The 27,176-nt window shown below is 42.7% G+C and overlaps 1 protein-coding gene across 2 annotated transcripts in view; it reads left to right on the top strand.

Annotated features, from left to right (window-relative positions):
• The window catches only part of LOC126278697 (ornithine decarboxylase 1-like), a 98,280-nt gene that overhangs the window by 18,762 nt on the left and 52,342 nt on the right, over positions 1-27,176 (top strand). The window contains exon 1 of one of the 2 annotated variants that reach the window (XM_049978966.1): positions 5,240-5,308. The exons of the other annotated variant lie outside the window; for it this stretch is intronic. The gene's annotated coding sequence lies outside the window, so the exon portion shown is untranslated. Of the gene's footprint in view, positions 1-5,239; positions 5,309-27,176 lie in introns of those variants that run through there. 2 annotated transcript variants of the gene reach the window in all.

Here is a 27,176-nt window from a genome sequence, read left to right as displayed (position 1 = left end):
CATGCTCTGGTTCTGATGACACCGTCGTCAACCGAACGTTAAACCTTAATCTCCCCTCCGAAGATTAGTGCAAGATCGTCCGCGAGCAATTACTTACAAATGGCAGCTGGTGGGACGATGCAACCAATGTGTTACAAACCTTTCAAACTGCTACAGGTAGCAGAATACCCACCTGAGTTTTCAACATTAGGCTTCTGCCATACAGATGCATTAATTATGTCCTATTAAGGTGGTGAAGACAGATACTGGCACCAAGAAACATCATCCTGACAACCAGAGTGTTGACATGTGATACTGGCCACAGGAAACGACTCCACATGAAACCTCCCTGTGTCAAGGCAGCAAAGTGATAGTGTGGATAGGTGTCAGTATTGGAAGAAGTATGTGTCTCACGTTACCGAAATGTGCCGACAATGTAAATTCTGCTTGCGAATCTGTCTCCACTTAAGCGATCCAGAGCTCCGCTAGTGAAAGCGTGTTGCAAGGAGAGGTTATCACTCGAATTTTGTGACCGGCTTTCAGTCGGCTGCAATACCTACGGCGTCACCTATTTTCTGATCCTTCCCTACCGAACATTCCGATCCACATTGTGTGTTTTATCGATGTTTCCATTTGTGCTGCACTTTTAAGCTGACCTTTACCTTTATCATTTCAAAAGAGTTAGAGCAGTCTTTGAATTCATTTCTTAACAACTGAGAAGCTATGAATTTTCATTGGTGTGGACGGTATGTCATAAAGAATTTTCTAAATGTGGGGTTTTGCAGTTGTACTCTTAGCAATGAATACAAACAATAACTGTTCAGAAGTTGGATAAAAATGCGGAAACACCGCAAAAAATGCATGCTTGAACATAAATGAAAATGCAACCCACGCCTGCAGGTTGGACTGTTGTGTGTCACCACGAACGGTGCCTATACAATGTCCTCAATGCGTTGTACGATTCAGTCGTGGTCAAATCAATGTTCTGTGTAGTTGTGAGTGCATTATGTCGGAGCTACGTGACTTCTAACGTGGCCAAATACTTGGTGTTTCCGCCGGCCGGGGTGGCCGAGTGGTTCCAGGCGCTACAGTCTGGAACGCGCGACCACTACGGTCGCAGGTTCGAATCCTGCCTCGGAAATGGATTTGTGTGATGTACTTAGGTTGGTTAGGTGTAAGTAGTTCTAAGTTATAGGGGGCTGATGACCTCAGAAGTTATGTCCCATAGTGCTCAGAGCCATTTGAACTTGGTGTTTCCGTAACCAATGGAGCCGAAGAGTTTGGTGTTTCAAGAGGCAGTATGTCGAAGATTTACACTGCATACACGGAAGATGGCTATCCAACATCGGCTTGGTCACAATATGGACGACAGTGTGTGTTGACTGATCGTGACGGGAGGTCACTGAAGAGGATTGTGACGAAAAATAAGAGGACGACAGCTGCAAAAGTCATTGCCGAACTGAATGAATGTCCAACTCGCGAATCCAATCAGCACCAAAACAATGCAACGGGGAGCACCATAAACTGTGAATTCCGGGGCTAGCTGGAACAAAACAAAGCATCAGTGATGCAAATGCCTGTACAGGAAAACGTGGTGCAATAGCCACAAACTGCACTATGGAGCAATGGAAGAAAGTCACACTTTCTGAAACTTCTGCCGAGTTTACGTCCCAAGAGTGGAACGTTGGTGGTGGGGGGTCCGGGGAGGGGGGGGGGGGGGGGGGGAAGGGATCGGTGATGATTTGGGCACCCATATCATGGTATTCTATGGGTCTCATGGGTATACTGCTTGGTCACTTTACTGCCGAGAATTATATGACTATTCTCGCTAATCAGGTTCATCCCACCGTACAGTGTTTGTTCTCCTATGGTGATCCTGTGTTCCAAAACGACGAGTACCTGTTCACACAGACCGAATCATCCAGAACTGGTTTTGGGAGCAACAGGACGACTGTTCGCATCTTAATATTATTGATCCCTTTGTGGTCTGCTTTGGAAACAAGGGTGCGTTACCACTACCCATCTCCATCATCTTTACCTGAATTCGCCACTAAGACTCCCTCGAAAACAAATCGGGATCTGTATTTATCCATTCCGAGGCGGAAGGCCAACGGTTTGCCTACACACTATTACGCATTGTAATGTTTTGTGTTATTAGCGTTTCCATAGTTTTGACTATTCCCGGCAGCCAGAAGGCCGTTATTAGGTAACACGCGCTGCGATAACAAAACAGAAATTCGTCAACGTCAACGCCATCTGTGAGCGAGACATAGACCCTTCCATTGCTTCCCAACTAATTACTGTCACACGTGTAAGAACATTTAGGGTATCAAGCAAGATACTGCTCCTTACGTAAAGCTCGGCATTTAACTCACTCTGATTCCGCACCTGTAGTCACTGAGATTACTGATAAATTTGTGGCGGGCATTTTGTCACTTCTGAAGTGCAGAGGCTGATAAGGGGATCGGTCAGTATCGCGTCGTCTCCCGTGCCTGTATGGTGTTAGATGGTTTACAGTAACTCCTACGAAATATCCTTTTATACATAAACTGTTAATGTCTTGAAGAAGTAACACCACGTATATTTAGGAAAACAGAAATTATATGTACATAAACATACGATCTGTATAAAATTCAACTTTTTAACAGACTTGATCGCATAAAATACACATTGAAATGGTAATCGGTTTCAATCAGTTATGGTCGTCTTCAGACCAGTCTCTGAAATACAACAATGTTACAACTTTGGACACAGATACAGTACAAATTAAATACTAAGACCTGCAAGGTCAAACAAAGTTAATGAAGAGACGTGTACCCCAGGTGGTGCGCGGGGGCGGTGGGCGCAACACGAACTATACAAGCAAAGGCACAAACGTCGACTGCTGTATAGCGTGAATACGCTACAGGTCAAATAGCAGAAGCTTCGCCCAATGCCTACCGCATGACATCAGAGTCAATGAGCCGAAACGTTAGGTAAATACGTGTAAAAATATTAAAATTACAAGTCTGAGTACAAAAGAACCAGGAATGACACATTAGATCACACCAGCCTAGTTACTACTACGAGCAGAAGTTAATCAGTAAAACAACGATAAAAAGTAAATACAGAAACAAATAACGATCGGTTATGGGAACGACAGCTGCTCTCTGTGGACAGCACAAAACAGATCGTAGGATTACGATCGCAGCAAAGATAATTACAAGTGGTGTCGTCGGTTGTTACGGAAACAGCGTAAAGAGCATCTGTGCGGTACGCCCGCAGTCGGACGATAAATCGAAAATGTAATGGTGAGAGGCGGGGAACTGTCGGTCGCTATGGAGACGAAGCTTCGGTGAACCGCTGATGTCTCGAAAAGAGGACGCCGTCGGTCGCCATGGAGATGTACATAAACATTCGACAGGCCGCCAGGACTTGATGAGAGAAAAAGGTCATGATCTGCAACGCCTGTGTGGTAAAACGGACGTCGCACCATTGTTATAGTGGCGACAAATAGCCACTGCGCGCGATAGAGATTTGAAAATCGGTGAACAGACCGAAACTTGGAGCCTTAAAAAGTGGTTGGCCTGAAATCTGAATGCAAAAAAATATATCAGAGGCCACAATATGCTGTCTAGAAAATAGTTGGCCTGGAACTTGGGAGCAAAAAAATACACGACTGACCAAAATTGATCAAAATGAACTCGCATTGGAAACTAACTATAATTTGAGGCAGTGAATACAAATTATGGATTATGTGGCTCAAGGATAAAACGAGCTAAAATCAGTAGGTAAAAAAATATAAAAATATATACTATGACAGAGAGAAACTGGGATAAAAAGAGAAAAAAAGAGCCCGAGTCATCGAAAACATCGTAGAAACGTTTTACTCTGAAGTTCGGTTGCTCATTTAGTGAAGAAGATGGCTACGTTTCGTAGAATAGATAAATCCCTATTTACTCAAGGATTTTTATCAAATGCTCTTTAAGGGCATTATGCAGAACTTTTAAGTTATTTTGGATTGAGCCTTCAGAATGGTTACACTGCATAAGGTGTTGGCCAAATAATGATTACTACAAGCAGTGTCCTATAAAAGCCCGCATCTCGTGGTCGTGCGGTAGCGTTCTCGCTTCCCGCGCCCGGGTTCCCGCATTCGATTCCCGGCGGGGTCAGGGATCTTCTCTGCCTCGTGATGGCTGGGTGTTGTGTGTTGTCCTTAGGTTATTTAGGTTTAAGTAGTTCTAAGTTCTAGGCGACTGATGACCATAGATGTTAAGTCCCATAGTGCTCAGAGCCATTTGAACCAATCCTCTAAAACAGATAAGGAAATTGCGGCCAGTTTGCCCGATGTATTATTTGTCGTGGTCGTCACGGGGAACTTTGTAAACACCAGAAATGGGGTACTCGTCATTGTGACTGCCTACCTTACTCGTATGACTGAGCCTGTTCTGCAGAAGGTTATTGGTAGAGAAACTGATATTCATACAAGTATTTTTGAACAGTTTATTTGTCAGAAACGCTACCCACGTAGGTCGTTTTAGTAACTTACGTTGTTGGCCAAAACAAAAGATGTTGGTTTTCGTAATTTATTGAACAAAACAACAACGTCATCAGCATTGGAATTGTTGGCCCTAGCAACCTGTTTAGGAAAAGCTATTTCTTTTTTAAATTCTTCCAACTTTCGCGACGTCTGCATTAGCACAGAAGTGCCACGGATCACAACTTTTTCTCTCATCAGTTCCTGGCGGCTCATCGAATGTCTACGTCTCAATAACGGCTGACGGCGTCAGCTTTTCAATGCAAAAGCGGTTCACCGAATTTTCATCTTCATGGCGATCGACAGCTCCCGCCTGTCGCCATTAACATCTTTGGTTTATCGCCTGCTTCCTGCGGACGTACCACGTCGATACTCCTCACGCCATCTCAATGACAACCGATGGCACGCACCACTTTTAGTTATCTTTACTGCGATTGTGTACCTACGATTTGTTTTGTATTTCCTCGTGCTGCGCACAGAGGGCAGCTGTCGTTCCCGTAACAGGTTATTACAGATTTTTGTATTTAGATATTATTATTGTTTCATTGATTAACTATTGCTCATAGTAGTTAACAGCGATGTAGAACAAAGCATAATTTCTGTTTTTTTACACTCAGATTTGTAATTCTAATACTGTTTGCACGTTTTTACCTTATGTTTCGCCTCATTGGCTCCTATCGACGCCATGAGGGAGACTTTGGGCGGAGCTTCTCCTATTTAATCCATAGCGCGATTACGCTATTCAGCAGTCGACGTTTGTGCCTTTGCGCACGTGGTTCGTGCTACACGCGCCGACTTCGCTCACCACCTGGGGTACAAGTCTTTTCATTAATTTTGGTTTTAATAGGCCTTCCTTATTAACTTTTACTTTCTCTGTGTCCTTATCAGTTGTAACACTATATTCATTTCAGAGAATAGTTTGAAGTTGATCATAATCGATTCAGACCGGTTAAATAATCGATCATCACTGTTTACAACATTAAAGAAACAGCGTGTATTTAGACGTGCTGCCGAACGGTCCTTAAGTGGAGTTTCACCACAGTGCCTGTGATGAGAGGCACGCGAACGAAATAGTGTGACACATTACATCACTGATAACGTAACGTTTATCGAGCCGAATCAGTTCTCGGTAGTGCTATTTGTAAAACAGTAATGATAAAGATAGTGTCAGCCTGCGATACAGGGTTAAAATAGTCACCACTCTTACGTCAGCGATAAGGCCTTGGAATAATCGCAATCGGAAAGATTTCAAGGCTCTACAAACAAATGGAAAACGTACGCTGCAAACAATCAATGCATCATCTTCAAATTATTCGTTCCAGCTTCATCAGAATCTTTACAAAGGCAAACAGTAGCTATAACAACTCAGAGCTACATATTTCAACGAGACGAAATCAAAACACGTTGTTCCTACGGAAACAAGCAGAGCTTACTTTCTTTAATTACACCTTGCTAGTGTGTCACTTCATCAGATACCACGTTCAGTTGGGTAATAACTGCCCGCTATTATACAATGTCTCTGACGACCAAACACAAGTGCGCAAACGCTACTTTCGCTAGCAAAAAATTGCGAAATCTCTTAAGTTTCTGTTCGGGAATAATAATTTTATCGACACTAACGACTTCAGACACGAATGTACGAACAACTTTCATAAACATCACAGGAATGATGCCCAATAGAGATCAACACTTGGCAAGCACCATCCACTTCTTTAAATTGCTCTTAAACGTTGAGCTCTTTCAACAAATTGTGCCTGGCAAGTGAGTTTCAGAATGATGGTCTTTTAATTGAAACTCAGCTATTCTCAAATGTTTCTACCGCTGATAGCACTCCTCCGATAAATGTTGCCTCTTAAGTGATTATTCCTATCATTATTTCCCTCTTACTGCTACTGGAAGGACACCAGGTGTAACAGGAAAGTTCGTAACACTCACGTGAGCCTATCTGACTCTTACCATAATATTCACTCATTTCTCGCTGATTAGGGCAAACAACCTCATTGTCTACACGCTGCAGACAAAAGCGAGCGCCCTTGGCACACAAGGTCCTGAAACGCCTGACAAAAACTCCAGCAGATGCTTCCTACTGCCTTACTAGATATTAATCGTCCAAACGCACATCTTGCGGGTTGCAGATTTAAATCAATGTAGATTCATTATCCAAAGTGAGCAGTTACTCCTTCTAACATTCGTCCCCAAAAACTCGGACATACCTTAGACTGCTCCATAGCATCCACAGAACGACAGTGTCACGCAAACCATTTCATTACCACCGTAGTAATAAATTATCAGTATCATAATCTGATAATTGTGAATTAACTAGTTGCCTAGCTTTTCACTCTTGAAACAATGTCTATTAGCATTATACATAAACACGTACATCGCAACGTTCAAATGTCTGATATTTGCTAAGAGGGGAAATCTTACGGTACAAATTCCTTTTGCAAGGAATATTGCTTTCGAGGTTGCGTTGCTTCAGTTACTGACTGTAAGACCTTACTACTTGAACAGTAGATTTTGACGCCTTTTTCTTTTTTTGTCATTATTCAGCATCTAATACTGAATGTTGATAATATAGTGACTAATCAAAACTGAATTATTTTTACCTTATTTTATGGTCTTGCAACTTAAACACTACTCAGGGACCCTAGTAACCTTCATCTCTTGCTCTCCTTGGTGTCTTTTTCTGTCTCTTATACTGAAAGAGTTTCGTGTGATCGGAACAACTATAGTGATAAGATGCCTTACAGCGTATCACCTTATTTAGCGAATTATGTTTCCTCCTCTGGACAGGATGTAACATTGTTTCAGTGAGTGACCACAGCAAATTATCTGACCACCCACCATTGTCCCAGTGATAAATACAATATGGAGCAAGAATACGTTATCTCTAACGTATTACGGAGTCCTGCTATAGAGTAAAATGTTACGTGAACGAGACCATAACTAAACGATAATAACTCTTAAAAATGGATCATGCACAAACACAACATTTGGTAACAATTGAGTGAAAAAATGATTTTGTGATTTACGATGATTGCGTCTGCAGATTATCTGAGAAGCAACATCAAACATTCGTCCGCCTAGGTAGCTGCGTGGTCAGCGCGGCGGGTTGCAAAGTGAAAAGGCCCAGGTTTGATTCCCGATCGGGTCGGAGATTTTCTCCGCTCTGGAACTGGATGTTGTGTTCTCCTTATTTTCGTATCGTCATAATTGATATTACTGTTGGGATGGCTGAATAGACACGATTCAGAAGACGATAAACTTAAATAAAAATGAAAGATTCATCTTTGGAGCCGAAGATAACAATATCAGTGGATAAATTCAACACTGATGTACAGTAAGCTTTAGATATATATGTGGGGCGATAGAACAGCGAAAAATATTCAAGAAACTCGAAAGTAAACGTTTAAATATCTGGCAAAAAATGAGAAGGTTTGGTCTTACGTAAAATGAGTAAACGAATAAAAATCATGTACGCAGTCGATCACTGATCATACTAACACCTAAATAATGAGAGATGCTGAGAATGCCAAGATACTGAAACCAATACCCCGAATTTATTTCACTGCGGAATACTGTAACACGGTTTTTTCCTGTCAGTCGTCGCCCGAAAGTCGAAATGACAAATACCAAGCGATAGATTGTGAGATAAACCATGTTCTTTTTCTAGCGGCTATATATTGTGAATCGCCTGAGCAACGAAAGGCACCAAGAGATTAGAAAAAGGGGCAAGTCGTGCCTCTTTCCAAGAGAGGTCGTTGGACAAAGAATAAGCTTGTATCGCTAACATCAATTTGTTCTTTAATTATGCAACACGTTTCATTTTTGGCCTTTTCGGAGACTTTCTTCTAAAGAAATCAACATGGATCCGCAATCTGCATTCTTATGGACCACTCTGAAATCCAGTAGATAGCAGATATCGACGCCTACGTTGTTCCTGTGTTTGTGATTTCCGAAATGGGTTCCATATAGTTGCGCACTGATACCTTGTGAACAAAATACCAGATTACGATTGGAACAATGAATTCGTAGCAGATAGAACTTCTAAGGTGCGTGCAAGTTTTTTTTTTTTTTTTTTTTTTTTTTTTTTTTTTTTTTTTTTTTTTGAGAAGACAACCTGTGAAACTAAATCCGGGTATGCCCTGATTAGAGAAATACGCCGTCTCATATACAAAGTTTCCACTCGTAAATCAAATTTAGCAAGCATTCTATTACACGGAGTTTCTAGAAAATTTGCTAGGCTTTCACCGCTTTCTTGATTATGCTCTTCTCTCTCTCTCTCTCTCTCTCTCTCTCTCTCTCTCTTTTACGCCTCGTTGGATTTAGGGTATGCAGGCCGCTCTTCCTCTCAGATCCCGCAGGGAGTCCGCTACCGTCAACTGCTACGTTCACTTTCCTATAACTTTTTTGACAAATGGCGGTACGGCGCCACCCTGGCTTCGTCCCCGGACGTGCCTGCTCCGTGACCTTTGTCAGCTACCCAAGGATAGGGTTACTATTTCCCCCCCCCCCCCCCATATCGTCGGGCATTTTCTGCTCTTTGTGTATAACTGGAGGATGCCACATTTGGTGTTGGGAGTGCCTATATTGTTGACGACACCCCTAACAGATTTCGGCTTCCCGGCCAGTGTTTGGTTTTTACTGCGGAGCTTTACGCTGTTCTTCAGGCTGTCCAATACACCAGTCGCCATAAGCGGCTACAGTATATTATATGCTCGGATTCGCTCATCTCTCTCCTCAACCTCCAAGCTCTTTATCCCGTCCTCCCTCTGGTCCACCGGATTCAGGACCACCTCCACTTCGTTTGCTTCACCTGGGAGGGGGAGGGGGGAGCGGAGGGGGGGGGGGGGGGGGGGGAGGGACTGGACGGGCGCGTCTCTGTGACATTCCTCTGCACCCCAGGGCACGTTGGAATCCGCCGAAACGAGGCAACCTATATAGCGGCCAAGGCTGCAGTCTCTCTTCCTCGGCCCGCTGTTCGCATGATTTCCTTAGTTGATATCGTCACGTTGCTCTTGTATGGCACACACATTGGTGTACGCTTCCCGATAATAAATTACGAGACGTAAAACCTCTTCCCTGTACTTGGACCTCTTCCTCCCAACCTCGTCGTCAGGAGGAGGTAATTTTGACTCCGGAGAGGGAACTGTCTTTTTAGCCATCGACTTCTTTTAAGTGGCGATCTCGCCCGCTTTGTTCCCACTGTTCTCAACCGTGGGCGGTGAGACATCTTTTACTTCAGTGCCCCTGTTTTACTCCGCTACGCGCCTGTTTACAGCTGCCGCCTGATATATCTTCCCTTTTAGCAGATGCCACGCGCTCAGCCGATCGCGTCCATAAGTTTATCCGTGTCAGTAAGATGACGTCGGTCATCTGAAGTTCCTTTTTTGGAGACAACCCCTCCCCCCCACTTTAATAGTGGTTTTCTGTTTTTAGTTTCCCTCGTTTTTGAGTTTCGCTCCCATTGCTGTTGATTTAACATTCGGTTTTTTACCCTTCCCTAAGCCACAGAATGAGGGCTTATGACCGTAGCAGTTTTGCGCCCTAAATCATAATAAAAAAGAGCTTACTTCTATTAGCTCAACAGTTTTCAGTGGGCAAACCAAAAGAACTGAAGTGAAAATGAGCAATCGTTCCACATGTCTCACCAAGCACAAAAGTGTTTAGGCAACATGGCTTGTGGACCCAGTTTGTTATAATAATACTGAAATAGATGGCTTCGAATAATCACACTTTTTGTGCAATCAAGCACTCTCTGCCATCTGAGGCCCATCCAAAACCTATATTTTCTGCTGAAAAGCATGCACAGAGTACGCGAAGGAACTTGCCCCCCTTCTTGCAGCGGTGTACCGTAGGTCTCTAGAAGAGCGAAGCGTTCCAAAGGATTGGAAAAGGGCACAGGTCATCCCCGTTTTCAAGAAGGGATGTCGAACAGATGTGCAGAACTATAGACCTATATCTCTAACGTCGATCAGTTGTAGAATTTTGGAACACGTATTATGTTCGAGTATAATGTCTTTTCTGTAGACTAGAAATCTACTCTGTAGGAATCAGCATGGGTTTCGAAAAAGACGGTCGTGTGAAACCCAGCTCGCGCTATTCGTCCACGAGACTCAGAGGGTCTTGACTTCCGCAAGGCGTTTGAAACAGTTCCTCACAGTCGTTTAATGAACAAAGTGAGAGCATATGGACTATCAGATCAATTGTGTGATTGGATTGAGGAGTTCCTAGATAACAGAACGCAGCATGTCATTCTCAATGGAGAGAAGTCTTCCGAAGTAAGAGTGATTTCAGATGTGCCGCAGGGGAGTGTCATAGGACCGTTGCTATTCACAATATACATAAATGACCTGGTGGATGACATCGGAAGTTCACTGAGGCTTTTTGCAGATGATGCTGTGGTGTATCGAGAGGTTGCAACAATGGAAAATTGTACTGAAATGCAGGAGGATCTGCAGAGTATTGACGCATGGTGCACGGAATGGCAATTGAATCTCAATGTAGACAAGTGTAATGTAATGCGAATACATAGAAAGACAGGTCCCTTACCATTTAGCTACAAAATAGCAGGTCAGCAACTGGAAGCAGTTAATTCCATGAATTATCTGGGAGTACGCATTAGGAGTGATTTAAAATGGAATGATCATATAAAGTTGATAGTCGGTAAAGCAGATGCCAGACTGAGATTCATTGGAAGAATCCTAAAGAAATGCAATCCGACAACAAAGGAAGTAGGTTACAGTACGCTTGTTCGCCCACTGCATGAATACTGCTCAACAGTGTGGGATCCGCACCAGATAGAGTTGATAGAAGAGAAAGAGAAGATCCAACGGATAGCAGCGCGGTTTCGTTACAGGATCATTTAGTAATCGCGAAAGCGTTACGGAGATGATAGATAAACTCCAGTGGAAGCCTCTGTAGGAGAGACGCTCAGTAGCTCGGTACGGGCTTTTGTTAAAGTTTCGAGAACATACCTTCACCGAAGAGTCAAGCAGTATATTGCTCCCTCCTACGTATATCTCGCGAAGAGACCATGAGGATAAAATCAGAGAGATTAGAGCCCACACAGAAGCATACCGACAATCCTTCTTTCCACGAACAATACGAGACTGGAATAGAAGGGAGAACTGATAGAGGTACTCAGGGTACCCTCCGCCACACACCGTGAGGTGGCTTGCGGAGTATGGATGTAGATGTAGATGTAGAAAAGTGTAACATTCGTTAGAAGTATACCTATTGCGATGACCCAAATATAACGTTTTGCATTTGGTTATCATATTCCAACTGCTGAGTTCAAGTCGGCCTAATTATTTTAAAGGGACGAATGAGTGGCATGGAATTTGATTGGAAACAATATTAAAATGTAAATTACTATGACTGACTTCACAAAAATGACTACATCACTAAGGCAGATGTAACACTGGTGCCCAGAAAAAAAGTCACACAGTTCCAAAATGTAGGAAAATCAAAGGAAGTATGATCCATATAAATCGCTAAGCATTTACCATTCGGATCGCAAACAGATTGTGTACAGAGCCTCAAAACAATTCGCCTCGCAAAGACCCGAAATCCATATGTGGGACCGATGTGCAACACGTGAAAACTGCGGCAACTTCGCGATGCAAATCAATAAAGTAGTTAAGCTTGAACCATAGGTTAGTCGTTAGTGATTAACAAAATCGTATTGCAAGTATGCACTTGCTACATGCAGCCAAGCAACATCCCATCACCTCCCCGTTTCACGGACCAGTAACAATAGAAATTCCTTAACACGGCCCAACACAAAAGTGCCAATGTTGAGTTCGTGCCACAAGATTCTCAGGGCGGTGGGCAGTGACCTGATTGGTCCGTTCATCCGGAAGCCTTGAGTCCTTTCTCGATGCCTCAAAAGTTACGCAAAGGTAAGTAAATCGTTCGTATCGATACTAGGTAAGGCTGCAGTGACTATTACGCCAGAATCCAAACTAATGGAATTGTAAAAACAAGAAGTTAAATACACGGTGAGTCATGAGGTTTTCCCCCGGCTTCTGGAGGGTATTCCTTGGGTTATTTGGAACAAATGTAAATACAGTAATGGGATCAGGCCCATAATTAAGGAGCTACAATAACTGAAAAACAAGAAAATGGCAGAAAAAACTTTTATTGTAGGATTTCACTATCAAAAATGCACCTACTAATTAATTTAAACAATTTGTAGCAGTCTCTTGCATTCAGAGTAGAAAGGAAGTGTTCAAAATTTCCTCCATGCATTAGAAGCTAAAGATTGGCACTCGAGTGAACAGCTCGTGAGCGTTTTGTAATTTCCCATGCTCGTTCCTTATTGACGGTGCGGCATCGAAAACGCATTGTATCAATTCTCGTATTTTCACCTTAACTTCGTACACGATGTCTTTCATCCACCCCCAGATGCAGTAATCTAGGAATCTGGCAGGCCAGTTGATAGGGCCCCCGCGACCTATCCCTCGATGTGGGAATAGCTCCTTAAGATAACCTGTTACCATATGGTGGAAGTGTGCAGGTGCCGTCATGTTGGACGTTCATGTGGCGTCTTGGTTCCAGAGGAAAATCTTCAAGAAGCTGCGGTAAGTCTTCTCGTAAAAAGTTAGTGTACAACTGGCCACTTAAATTTCCCGGGAAAATAAAGGACCCCAGTAACTGGTCACTCTCAACACCATACCAGACATTGGCACTGAATCTGCGTCGAAATTAAGATACTACCGTGGCATGGGGATTTTCGTCTGGCCAGACATGCATGTTACGCATGTTGTTGATGCCATCTCTTGTACAGGTTGCTTCATCACTGAACATTATGAAGCGATAGAGCTGCCGATTTCCATTTAAGCAGTTACAAAATTTCAAACGGTTGTTGGACTTTCTGCACATGAAAAAGATACAGTCCATTCTCATGAAGAATCCTACATACCTTAGATTGTGAAACGTTCAATCGGTTAGCTAAGCGTCTTGAACTTGAACGAGGACTGCGCTCTACTGAATTAAGAATGTTTTCCTCTTCTTGAACGCCACGAATACTGGGAAGAGAACTAGTTACTAGCAATGTTCGATATGTTCCACTAAATGTTTTGGCACTCTGAATCCTACGATTAGTATACCGACAGTGATATTAGGCGACAGCAGCTTTCGCATTACCATTAAAATGGTTCAAATGGCTCTAAGCACTATGGGACTTAACATCTGAGGTCACTTACAACTACTTAAACCTAACTAACCTAAGGACATCACACACGTCCATGGCCGAGGCAGGATCCGAACCTGCGGCCGTAACGGTCGCGCGGTTCCAGACTGAAGCGTCTAGAGCCGCTCAGCGACAGCGGCCGGCCACGTCACTATCACAGAAGCCCAAAATATACACCATCTCTACATCCTCCTGCGACGAAAACTTATATGGAATCACAAAGTGTACTGAACACAGGAGACAATAACAGTAAACAGTGACTGCAGTATCAACAGTATCAATAACGTGTTTGTTATGCAAACGTACCACTCGCTGAACTTGTCTACCGAAGACTGATCGTGTGTCCCGAGAACACAAGTGTAGCGCTCCATACAGCGTGGCATGTTTCGGAACTCTGTTGTAGCTTATTAGTTATGAATCTGATCATATTACTGTATCTACATTTTTTGTTCCAAATAACCTAAGGAACAACCTCCAGCAACCGGCGGAAAACCTCATGACTCACCCTGTATTGAAAGTGGCGATGTAACAGTCAACTTTAAAATTCAACACGTCATTCTTAATGAAGGGAAATCGTCTCATGCAAAACTAACTAATTGAGACCCAAAAGAACGCTACAGGGTCGTTTCGAATTTTCAGGAATCTTGGAGAAAGTCAATTATATCAACATGAGATGGGGAACCCTGCTCTGGAAATCAATGAGTCACTGGGAGGGCAGAGTGGTCAGACATTGGACTCGTATTTGGAAGTACGCTGGTCCATATCTCCATTTGGCTACCCTAATTAAGGTTTTATGTGATTTCTCCAAGTCGTTAAAGGCGAAAGGTGAATGCCAGGATTATTCGCCGCGAGAGGTCACTACACCGCTCTCTCGCCCGGTTTTCGCGACCTGTAGCCACTACTACTTGGCCAAGTAGCTTCTCAGAAGGCATCACGCGACTGAGTGCACACGTTCCAATCCTCCCAACAACGAAAGAATCCCTGGCAATATCGGGAATCGAACCAGAGTCCTCCACATGGTAGTCCGTCGCGCTAATCACTTTTTATCTCATTTTATTCGTTACTTTTGTACGGGGCGGACGTCCAATGACACCTGTACACGTTCATCGTTGATCCGTTCACTCAGTTTTTTTTTTTTATTATTACAAGAGGGCACTTAACCCTCTGACCGAACACGCTGAGCTACCGTGCCAGCAGACTCAACTACGGAGGTGACACATTCACAGTGGTAAATCAAAACTTCGTTCCCCGCGATACTATGCAGGTCTGAAATCGTCCCGTAAACTTCTTTTGCACCCTTTCGAGCAACCATACCGCTATCCGAACCATATCACAGAGAGCTTCGAGAGATGTCACGTACACGAGTTTTCTCATGCTTCTACACGATTAAATAAAATCAAATGAGATCATATACACGTGTTAGCCATGGTTCAAGTGGCTCTGAGCACTATGGGACTTAACATCTGTGGTCATCAGTCCCCTAGAACTTAGAACTAACTAAACCTAACTAACCTAAGGACATCACACACATCTATGCCCGAGGCACGATTCGAACCTGCGACCGTAGCGGTCGCGCGGTTCCAGACTGTCGCGCCTAGAACCGCTGGGCCACCTCGTCCGGCTTGTTAGCCATGAAATAGCACCACCAGCCTTTCAGAGAACACCTACTGTACAATGTTAACAATTAAGCACGTAACAAATAGATTTATTACATAATACAGTTTGTAGGCTCTCGTATTCAGATGGCAGAGTTATCGCACGACACGTTTGGCCTCGTAACCTCCAACGCAGGAGGGTCCTTATCTCAAGTTGATACAATAGGCCGTCTCGAACTTCACTGAAAGTTTGTAACATCATCGCGGAAATACCTTGCAGATAATCTCATACCGTTTATAACTCCTCGTGTTACGAGTGCTCCCAAGGACGCGAAGTGCAGTGACGAGCGCGTGGGCGGCTGGGCAAGGATCAGAAATAAAGAATGGATCCAGAAGTAATTAAGGAAATCAAGTGACAGATTTGGGTCCTCTTGATGGCGAACAAATAGCTGCTCTATCCACAATATGTGTATCAGTTTTATGTCGAAGTATCTAGAGATTCAGTCGCGAATTAAAGCATCTAAAAAACTGGAAGTAACGTAAGAAACATTGTAATAACACGCCCTTACACAGAGAGGAACCGAAATCTGAAGAAATCTATAAACAGATTTCGGCTGATGTCGAATCCTGCCTCGGGCATGGGTGTGTACGATGTCCTTAGGTTAGTCAGGTTTAAGTAGTTCTACGTTCTAGGGGACTGATGACCACAGATGTTAAGTCCCATAGTGCTTAGAGCCATTTTTTGAACGCCCCGCCATGCGACGGTAAGACATAACGGCTCGTGACTTCGGACACACTTTAATAGTGACGCTCAAATTCAATAGCCGCCTCGGTCGTTTGGCGATCGCGAGTATTTCGTGATACTACGGGAGAGCAGCAGCGCCAGTAAGGTTCACAGAATTCTACCAGCCACCCTCCTCCTCCCCCCCCCCCCCCCCTCCCATCTTCCTTTTTGCTGTCGTAACCTACTTCTCATGGTTCAGTATTTCTTCTCCGATGCGTTTTCAGTTAAACTTTTGGAGCTATTGGGAATACTATTTACGTATGTTATCCTGTGAATGTGTCTGTCAGTGGTGGCTGCCCTTGGTCAAGAGTTCAGAATACACGTCTATGCTAGTCTCTAAATGTTTTACTTGTGTTGCTATTTTTACCATCTTCTCCCACTACACATTCAAATCAGTGGCTCCCTACAAGTAGGGTCGTAGAGAGTGCTTTCCCGCTGTCTGACACTGGGTACAATACTAACATGAGAGCCCGACTGGGTATAAATATTTATCTCTCCCACTAACTAGCGCAAGCTCTTTTCATTCAGGCAGCCTGGGATACGAAAAATGTGACAATCAAGCTGTGATAGCGCACGTCACCCGAATGTGGAGAGAAGTGAAAAAGAGAACAATGATGTCGAAACAAAAAAATGAATATTAGAGATTAACGTTCCGTCGATATCCAGGTCCTTAGAGACGGAGCACAGGCCCAAAGTGGGGAAGGAAGTCAGTCGCCCCCTTTCAAAGGAACCATTCCTGTAATCACTTGAAACGATTCTGCGCTATCACCGAAAATCTAAATTGGGATGGGGAGATTTGTACCGCTGTTTTCCTGAATACTTTCCTCTGCGCTGCCTTATTCGCTGACCATTTCGAACAACTGCTATACATAAACACGTATGGGTATAACTATACAGTATGTTACCAATGAGCTCCTGATGCGCCCCGAAACAAGATTTCTACTTGAGCAAATGTCATCATTCTTGTTAGTCCCACATTCTGTTTTATCCCGAAGCTCTGAACAATACACGATAGGCTCAGGTCCACATTCCCTCTTTCTTCACAATTTCCCTTTAGTCACCTTACTGTGCGAACAACAGATGGTGCTGAAGTTTACACTGACTAGACTCCACAGCAAGATGACATAGTCTGGAACTTGTTAACTACGAACCATTGACACTTGTCACACAATTATTCTTTACTAACTTCTTCATTGCTGAACAACGAGCCACATTGGAACTTTAAAATGAAGTTTATATCGTATATAAGGTGGACATGCGAGGGCTTATCTATGAAGGGATGCGTGCGGCATCGTTCTTAAAGTATGTCTCGCTGAAGTGTAATATCTTATCACAGTAACCTCATTTTGTTTCCCGTTGCTGCAAGTACCAATAGACAATATGGCATGAAGTTTTTCTGAACAGGCGTCGACAGAGATATGATCAGAACAAACCAGAGCAGAGATGCGCCTGTCAGAGCACAAAGAAAATGAATATGCTCCCCTTAAGACTCTGACAGAAAGATGCGGAACCAGCTGGCTGACTCATCATTCCGCCTTCCTCACGAAATATTTTAGCAATGTGATATATTCGCACTCTTTTAACACAGAAAATGGTTCAAATGGCTCTGAGCACTATGGGACTTAACACCTATGGTCATCACTCCCCTAGAACTTAGAACTATTTAAACCTAACTAACCTAAGGAGAGCACACAACACCCAGTCATCACGAGGCAGAGAAAATCCCTGACTCCGCCGGGAATTGAACCCGGGCGCGGGAAGAGACAACGCTACCGCATTTTAACACAGAACATTAGAAAATCCTTTTGCTCAGTCTGTCTTTGTAGTTAACAGTTCATACTCATCACCTCCGTCTCATTGCCACTGTCTACTTACGTCTCTCTCCCACTGTCTTCTTTTTCTCCCATTGATTTCCAGCATATCGCACCGCCCCTGTGCCACTGTTTCCTCTCTCACTCACACTATCTACATTTGTCTTCTTTCCCACTGATACCGTCCCCATCTTAGCTGTGCATCTAATTCCAGATCCAGTTTCTTTCTCCTCCTAGATGCAAATGTTTAAAATTGCGGTAAAATGCACCCTCTCCTGTGCCTAAATTTTAAAGTTCGCCAGTCGTGGATGTTCAGGATCCGCCCCCAAAGCCTATGTGCAGTCTCTGCATTTTTTTTTTTATTTCCATTCTCTCTCTTTCTCTTTTACTGCCTCTCTCTCTCTCATTGTACAACAGTATCTCCTCTCTTTCTCTTCCACTGTCACTGTTTCTCTGCTACTTTGTCTCAAATGTGCGAATATTTTGCATGCCAAAATTTTTGTTGATGAAGGCAGAAAGAGAATTGAGGCAGCTTGTTCTCCACTTTTTGTGACAATCTTTTAAAGAGCAGTATATTCGCCTGTTTTCGTACTCCGACTGAAGCATTTTTTAGCTGGTTCCCTTCTTTTCCCTCTTGCAACAGGGTGGCCTTTCTATATAAAACGAATTGCATAATTCAGTAATATTTTGAGAGTTTATTTATATACTTCTACACATTTACATACTTTGACACATATATGCAACGAATAAGTATGCATAATATAAGGTTAACACAAAATCGTTTAATTTACTTTTTTTCTGGATACTTGCTCATCGATCGCAATTCTTGAAAACGCCCGGTTTATGACAAATGTTATTATAAATATTTTGATGAATTTGCAGTCTTTCCAGTTTTGCACAATGTTTGACAATCATTTTAAGTTCTTATAAGACATGTTAAGACCTTTTGTAGCCCATTTTTTGCCACTGCAGTTCCACTTTGCGAATATTTGTAAAGGCGTGAAGTGCGCATTATACCGAGCATCGTGAGTTTTACTGCCGCAAAAACGCTGACTAACCTTTGTGATGACCCTAGAATCCTTTTCATGTATCCACTACATCAGTAAAACGAGATTTGCACCTCGGGCCGAGTATTAGGTGCATATTTTAAATGTAGAAGTACTGTAACTTTGAACCTCTATTTCTTAGTAACGGATAACGATATCGAAAAAGGTTTCAAGGTTGCCGCAGAATATAAACTTATAAACATACGGTAAAAATTTCGACTATCTGCCATGAACAGAAATGGTAGGAAGTAGCCATCCGCACGATTGGTGCTTCTCATACCCCAATACCTCGGTACTTCCGGCTTTCTCAGGAACCGACCATAAACTAATGGTGTTTCTATAAGCCCCCTAAGGTCAACTCTAGATCACACCCAAAGCAAAAGAACCAACAGATTTGTTAAATTTCCGTGGGCTGAAGTAAGTGAGTAATACTAAAATTACTATGTTTTTCTGTAACGTAAGTACAGTATAGCCGTTCCTCCGATAGGTATACAAATGGTCGCTGGGCCAAAACACTTGGTTCCTTATCTCTGTGATCAACACAACCCGAGATATAACACGCTGAAAAAACATTTTCGCACGCGGGTTTTTGGAACTTATTAGCACCGTGCATGACAGGAACAGGTATCCGAACACAAGTCCCACTAGAGACAGCAAAAAAAGACGCTAGCACAGAAAGTAGTCGCGAGAAGGCAGAACATATTTTTATAACTATCTGATAAATGAAAAACTCGTGCCGGACTGGGGTTAGTATCACGCCGTAAACAAACGCAAAGACACATGTTACGAACCTTACATTATAATTTTCCAAAACTGTATAGACAGTAATCTAAGTTCTGTTACAATGAATAGTATCTTATGTTTCCACGACGAACTCTTCCATATTTCCTGTGAATTCGCAGAGTGGAAAACGTAGTGGTTAGTCTACATCCGCAAACCACTGCGAGGGGCATGGCAAAGGGTACTTACCGCGCCATAGTACGTATTAGTTTCTTCTAGTTGCATTCACGTGTGAAGTACGGAAAGAATGCATGCTTAAATGCCTCTAAAAGTACTGTAATTAGTCATATCTTGCCTTCGCTGTCCCTACTCGAGCCGTTGGCTCAGTACTCCTGGGTCTTCCTTTGTAAATGAACATCTGATAATGGAGTTCATCGAAAAATGGCTCTGAGCACTATGGGACCTAACATCTGTGGTCATCAGTCCCCTAGAACTTAGAACTACTTAAACCTAAGTAACCTAAGGACATCACACACATCCATGCCCGAGGCAGGATTCGAACCTGCGACCGTAGCAGTCGCGCGGTTCCGGATTGAGCGCCTAGAGCCGCTAGACCACCGCGGCCGGCGGAGTTCATCGTTTCTGTTTTCGCATTGTTACTCTTAAATTTGGCTCAGGTGTCTTCCGTAAGTATGTGGGTGATACCCTTGGTGCGACTGGCGGCATTAAAATACGATCAGAATATCTTTTTCTTCTACGACACGATAATCGTAGAAAGCTTCGCGCACTTTCTTTACGACCACACATCGCTTTACATTCAACAGCATCTACCTCTCTCTCTCTCTCTCTCTCTCACTCACTCTCTCACTCACTCACTCACTCACACACACACACACACACACACACACACACACACACACACACACACACTTTACAAATTTCTTCCCAAAAACTATATACTAGGTAGGGTCCCTCCCATCATAAACTGTTCTACTTGGTACACATGTACGAGGGTCAGTCAAAAAGTAATGCCTCCTATTTTTTTTTCTACGTTTGTCAGGAAATTTAAATGCAATTACATAGGTTGAAAACCACAACATTGAGGATCATTTTGTCATAATCTCCACCCATCTCTACAGTTTTGGTCCATCTTTGAACAAGGGCATGTATCCCAGCACGGTAAAAATCACAGCTCTGCTTCCTAAGCCATTGACGCACGGATGTTTTGACGGCCTCCTCATCTTCAAAATGAATTCCACGATGAGCTTCTTTTAGTGGCCCAAACAGATGGAAGTCTGATGGTGCCAGGTCAGGGCTGTATGGGGGATGAGGCAAAACTTTTCATCCAATTTTGACAATCTCGTCAGAGGTGTGACGACTGGTGTGTGGTCTTGCATTGTCATGCAAAAGAAGAACATCTGCCATTGATTTTGTTGGGCGAACTCGCTGAAGACGTGCTTTAAGTTTTTTGAGGGTTGTGACGTATTGAACAGAATTTATTGTGCATCCCTGCTCCAAAAAATCAACCAGAATCACACCCTCTGTATCCCAGAAAACTGTTGCCATAACTTTCCCTGCCGATCGCACAGTTTTGAATTTTTTCTTCCTCGGCGAGCTTGTGTGACGCCACTCCATTGACTGCCTCTTTGATTCGGGTTCAAAAAAATGCATCCATGTTTCGTCCCCGGTCACAATTTTTTTCAGAAACTCATCTCCCTCCAAACGGAAGCGCTGCAAGTGTTGGGAGGCTATTGTTTTCCTTGCCTCTTTATTCTGATCGGTTAACATTCTTGGAACCCACCGTGCACAAACTTTTGAGTACCCCAATTGTTTAATAATCGTGATCACACTGCCTTTACTAAGAGAAATAATGCGACACACTTCATCTGCAGACACCCGACGGTCACCACGAATGATGTCATCAACTTGCTGAATGTTGTGTGGAGTCACTGCACTCACCGGCCTGCCGCTCCGCTTTTCGTCAGTCAACGGTGTTTGCCCTTCAGCTTCCTTACAACGACGAACCCATCGTCTAACAGTGCTGACATCCACTGTCACAACACCATACACCTTCTTCAGTCTTTCATGAATGCGTATGGGCGTTTCACCTTCTGCATTCAAGAATTCAATCACACAACGCTGTCTCAAACGAACATCGATGTCGGCCATCTTACAAACTTCTGCTGTGCTGCCACCTGTTGACACAGAAAGTTACTACTGCAGTGGATTGCAGAAGAAGGTTTGAGGAATGGCGCCAAATTCAAATTTTTCACTTAACTTAATTTTTTAAGTAGAAAAAAAATGGGAGGCATTACTTTTTGACCGACCCTCGTATCCAGCGCTTGCTGAAGTGTACGTTAACGACAGAATTATATCACTTCCGTTTAGGGTCATAGACTATTACACTGTACTGGTAATAGCTTTGACTCGATGTGGCAGGCGCAATATTCATTTTGCCGTATTTAGCTGTTTTGTGTTATAATCTGCAGTATGCCATTCCAAGGCAATGGCGCATTGAAAATTTACGACAAACACATTACTCTTATCATAAAATATCGGTTAATAACGCAATTATGAAATAAGCCTTCAAAACATACTGTGATAAGAGTTCGGAAACCAAAACTTCACGACTCAGTAGTAGCGCAATGGATAATGTCATTGGTTACGGACTGCAAGGATGTAGGATTGCGTCCCGCTATACTTTTTTTATATATCTTAGCGTTCTTAACACATTCTATGGCTTTCTTATGAATGTAACACAAGTATGTTTTGCAATATTCGATGTTATTTACATTTCAGTCTGATTAGAAAACGAAGGATGAAATAAATATTTCGCTGTTTATTTCCGAGTATGTGGCAGTCAGTGTGTGGTTAGTCAGGAACCTAATAGGACAGATCAAATTGCTGCACGTGAAACGAGGAGCAATAACATTCATATTCTTCCTTGCCACAAATATTTGGATGTTTATATCCTAGCTTATGCAGAGATCACGAAGAGACAGTACTTCATATGTTACAACCAATGGCACTTCCGAATGAAATGAAAATTAAAACCCTTGCAGCCGTCTCTTTTGCATTTAATTTATTTTCGCAACCAGTTTCGGTGTTGAATTGCACCATCTTCAGACCCCCTTAACAACCTAAATTGGGAGGAATCCAATCTCGTGTGTAGTCATAACAGGATCGAATATTAAATAACACGTATACGTACATCTCTGGTTTTCACAGCGCTGTCCCTTCATCAACCAATGACTACCATCGATTACAAGGATGGACATAAAAAGAAACGACTGGTATATTTCTACCGCTAACGACATGTGCTTTTTTTATTATTATTCTAAATTTGAGAAACAGTTTCTCTGTAAGTACAGATGCTCCCACCTGCGATTAAATGCTTTTTATTTCCTTATCGGGTTATGAAACAATGGCCTATTTATCTAACTTATTGAACATGTAAATACTTCTATTTATTTTTTACTTTCAGTATAGCCCCGCAATCGTGGTTGACATAGGGCGCTAGTCTGCGTTGCGCTCAGTTCGGAGCAGTGCATAGGTTATCCCTCAAACTTGCGATGAGTGGTCAATATACACGGCATCTTGAGCTGTTCAGCTATCGTGTTAGCTTGTCATAAATCAGTCCCTCGTTTATTTATACTGTCTGCATTCTCACGGAGTTCTTCTGAGCTATCGATGTCGTCTGGAAGGAAGCCTGCTTGAGCTCACTGTGCAGATGTCCTTTGTTTTTCTTAACTCGTTAGAGAGCGTGCCCTGATCACAAGCTAGACAGCCGCCAAATTAGAGCGTTTCTCTGCGTCTCTCTACTAATGTGTACAGTTTGATTTGGCGTGAATCGACAAGTATATCTTGGTGAGGGTGTGTCAACAGGTCAGGCTTCAAAGCTGTTGACAGCGCCTGTCTGTATTCTGTCGATGGTACTAAAAGAGTGCCAATACTATCTGCAACAGTGAATCATATCTATTGGTGCTCACCGAACCAAAAAAACATTACACAGAAGATGATGACGTTTTCAAGGTCAATTTCAGGTCAGCTGAGTGAACGTTTGGGAAAGAGGATTGCAAAAAGCATCACGCTTCCGAGGAACATCTCAAAAGTCTCTGAAGGCTGGAACATCAAACGGGTCAGTCTACTCGCTGACTAAGTGTGCTTTCAGAGACATTCATCTGCGAGATGAACCGTGTGCTGTCGATCGTATCACCTTGTACACTGTAATCATCACCTGTTGCTCGTTGAAAGTGTTAATACGACATTTTTAAAGTTTCTTAAAAGAAATATTGTCTCCAAAAGTAAACGAATTTACCGTAACATTAGCCCATTTCATTGCCTTGCATGAGATCTGTGACCTTACACTGGTTCTTACACATACTCTCCTCTACTGGTAGATCCTAGATAATGTGTTGACGATGAGTAGTCACTGCTTAGAGCTGTGGTAGTCAACCTGGTACCTAACGCCCACAAGTTTGCATTGCGGCTTTCATGGTGTGCAGTAGGCGGTAGTCTTTTAAAAACAAATTCATTAGGTTTTCATAAAATTTTGACGAAGTATTTGATAAGAAATTATTATTATGTGCTATAACTTCGCTTTAGAGACCTCATACAGTAACTGTTAATTGTCTACTTTACAAATCACAATTACTGTGGAAGCGATGGGCGATCCAAAAAATGTTACTACTACTACTTCTTCTCCTGCCATTCAGCTCTCCCTACCGATGGCGTTTTATGCTACCTGTAGTATTATGGCTGTCCATAAACCATACGCGAGATTTACATATTCTCTCGCTCGCTTAGCGCAACCTGTTAGTCCTACAGAAGAAATGAACAAGGCCTTTTTGTAGGAAATTTAACTTAGTTAGGTAGTGGGGTAAGCTTTCGCTAGAGGCCGTAGTTGTTACGTTTTTCACGAAAAACTTAAAAAACGTTACCTTTAAATGCACCCCTTCTCCCACGCTCAGCCCCCACCGATCAGTATTTCTAGTATGTTGTTCACAACATTCCCTCCTAGCAGTGTACAAATGTGTTCGACTGCACGAATTATTTCCCACGTTCGACCTATGTTGGTTTTCACTGATTGGTGTTATTAAGCTATTGGCTTTGTCGACCACTTAAAAATTGTAAAATTGGCATTTGTGTAAATTTTACGTAAGCTTTTTGAGTTTTAGTAGTATAAAATAAACACTCACATAGTTATATTTGTAAGGCTTCCTTACCACTAAACTACTGCGCTTGTAAATGTTAAGTTCGAATCGAATTGTCAACGTAATTGGCTTTGATGTAACGTTTACAAGTCTTCTTTCGTTCATGTCCCTCACTGAGTTTGAATTAATGTTAATCAAATAGCCAATATGCTGGTGGCATAATAGTCCAGTCAACAAAGAGCTAAAACTTCGAATATGGAGAGTAGTTCGTGTAGTCGGAAATTTTTGTACAGTGGTGGAAGGGAGACCAGCAAATAACATGCTAGATATCCTAAATGGTGAGGGAGAAGTGAAGTATAGGTGCGTTTGAAGGTCACTTTTGTACGCTTTTCTCGAATAACTCGAAAACCGTGTTCTCCAGCGAAAACGTATAGCAGGACAACATATAACTACATTAACTTTCCTACAAAAAGGTCCTCTTCATTTTATCTATAGGACTAATAGTTCGTGCGTATCGAATGAGGTAAAATGAAAATCTCGCGCGTGTTTTATGAAAACCAACTATAACATTGCGCTTATATGAAAAAAAAAAAAAAAAACAGAAGTTAGTTACAAGCTACGGCGTGCACACAGTTTATTCAACATGTAAATGTCACTAGAGATATCCGGATTTAGATTATGACATGTTCGATATACCTGCCTCATTGGCAATGAGGTGGTCCAGACGAATAGAGAAATTCTGCATGACCCTCTGAAGTGTCGGAATATCGATGATGTCGATGACCTCTTGAATGGCTGTTTTGCGGTTGTTGCTGTACATCTTGTCTTTAATATAGCCCCACAAGAAGGAGCTGAATGAGTTCGGATCCAGAGAATATGGCGGCCAACGAGGCCCATGCCAGTGGCCGCTGTGTACAACAGAGCCAGAATGCGGCCCCCAGAGTGCTCCTTCAGAACATCATACATTCTGCTGCTTCGATGGGGTCGAGCTCTGTCTTGCACGGACCCCATCTCCTCGAAATCAGGGACACTTTGGGTAATCTAGATGAAATCATCATCCAAAACCTTCACGTACCATTCGGTAGTCGCCGTGCCATCTAGGGATATCGCAATGATAATTACGTGAATGGACAGTACACACGACACAGTCAACCTTTCAGGGTGAAGAGACTTCTCGATCGCAAAAAGCGGAGTCTCAGTCCATCGAATGCGCCAATTTTGCTTGTTGACGAACACATCCAAATGGAAGTGGGCTTCGTCGCTAAACCAAACCATACAGCACATACTAATTCCCATCATTCCCGGCTGCCAACCGTGCAGTTCGAACGTTCTAGTGCAAACTGTTCACAAGTTACGAAGATTTTATTTCATATAGTTCAATAATTGTCACCTTTTATCAACCAGTACACGTTTTAGCTCTTATCTTGACTGGTATTCGTATGCAACGAATGCGTAATCGACAGGTCAGCCTTACCTATAAAAGATTCGGCACAGGTTAAGCTTTTATTCTCATAATATCAAAAAGTACAGAATGTGTGAAATAATAATGCAGTCATTTACAACAATAAAAATGGTTCAAACGGCTCTGAGCACTATCGGACTTAACTTCTGAGGTCATCAGTCCCCTAGAACGTAGAACTACTTAAACCTAACTACCCCAAGGACATCACACACATCCATGCCCGAGGCAGGATTCGAACCTCCGACCGTAGCGGCCACGCGGTTCCAGACTGAAGCGCCTAGAACCGCACGGCCACACCGGCCGGTAATATACTGAAAAATACCAGTAACTTGTTCTTTCCACACGCACAACCTACTTTGATTTTTAACGGTTTCAGTAAACATATCCACAGTTGTCTTCCAGTTGAAATAAACACTTCTTCAGCTGCATTGCTAACTTCAGGTCATTTTCATGCGCGCAGACGAATTTGGACACATACTCGTAATAGTTAGGGAGCAAAAATAGATACAGTTAGGCAGCAAATTTTCTTTGACCAAAAAGCCAATCTAGAAATATTTAAGTCTTTCTTTGAATTTGATGCTATTGTGCCCAATAAGAAGAGGACGTGATAGATTGTTTTGACAGAACGGCTTAGCAATTGCTGATTGCGACCTTGAAATTTATTGACGAAAGTTACATACGGTTATCTCTCTCATATATAATTTTCTAGTAGTCGATTAATCATTTCCGTATTCCCCACAGAGATGTCAATTCAATAGCATTTTAACTTTCTTTTTTCTGTGTAATTATACCCGTAACAACTTAACGCTCTGTACACATTAGCGTCCAGACACTCATAAATTTAGTGTAACAAGCAAAGCGTCCCAGACTTAACGCAGAATCAACGTTGCATTTTCATTCGTATCTACAATTAG

The sequence above is a fragment of the Schistocerca gregaria genome, chromosome 6, assembly GCF_023897955.1.
Source record: "Schistocerca gregaria isolate iqSchGreg1 chromosome 6, iqSchGreg1.2, whole genome shotgun sequence".
Classification (NCBI taxonomy): Eukaryota; Metazoa; Arthropoda; class Insecta; order Orthoptera; family Acrididae; genus Schistocerca; species Schistocerca gregaria.
The sequence above is the reverse complement of the archived record's forward strand: the minus strand, read 5'-3'. Positions and strand labels throughout refer to the sequence as shown.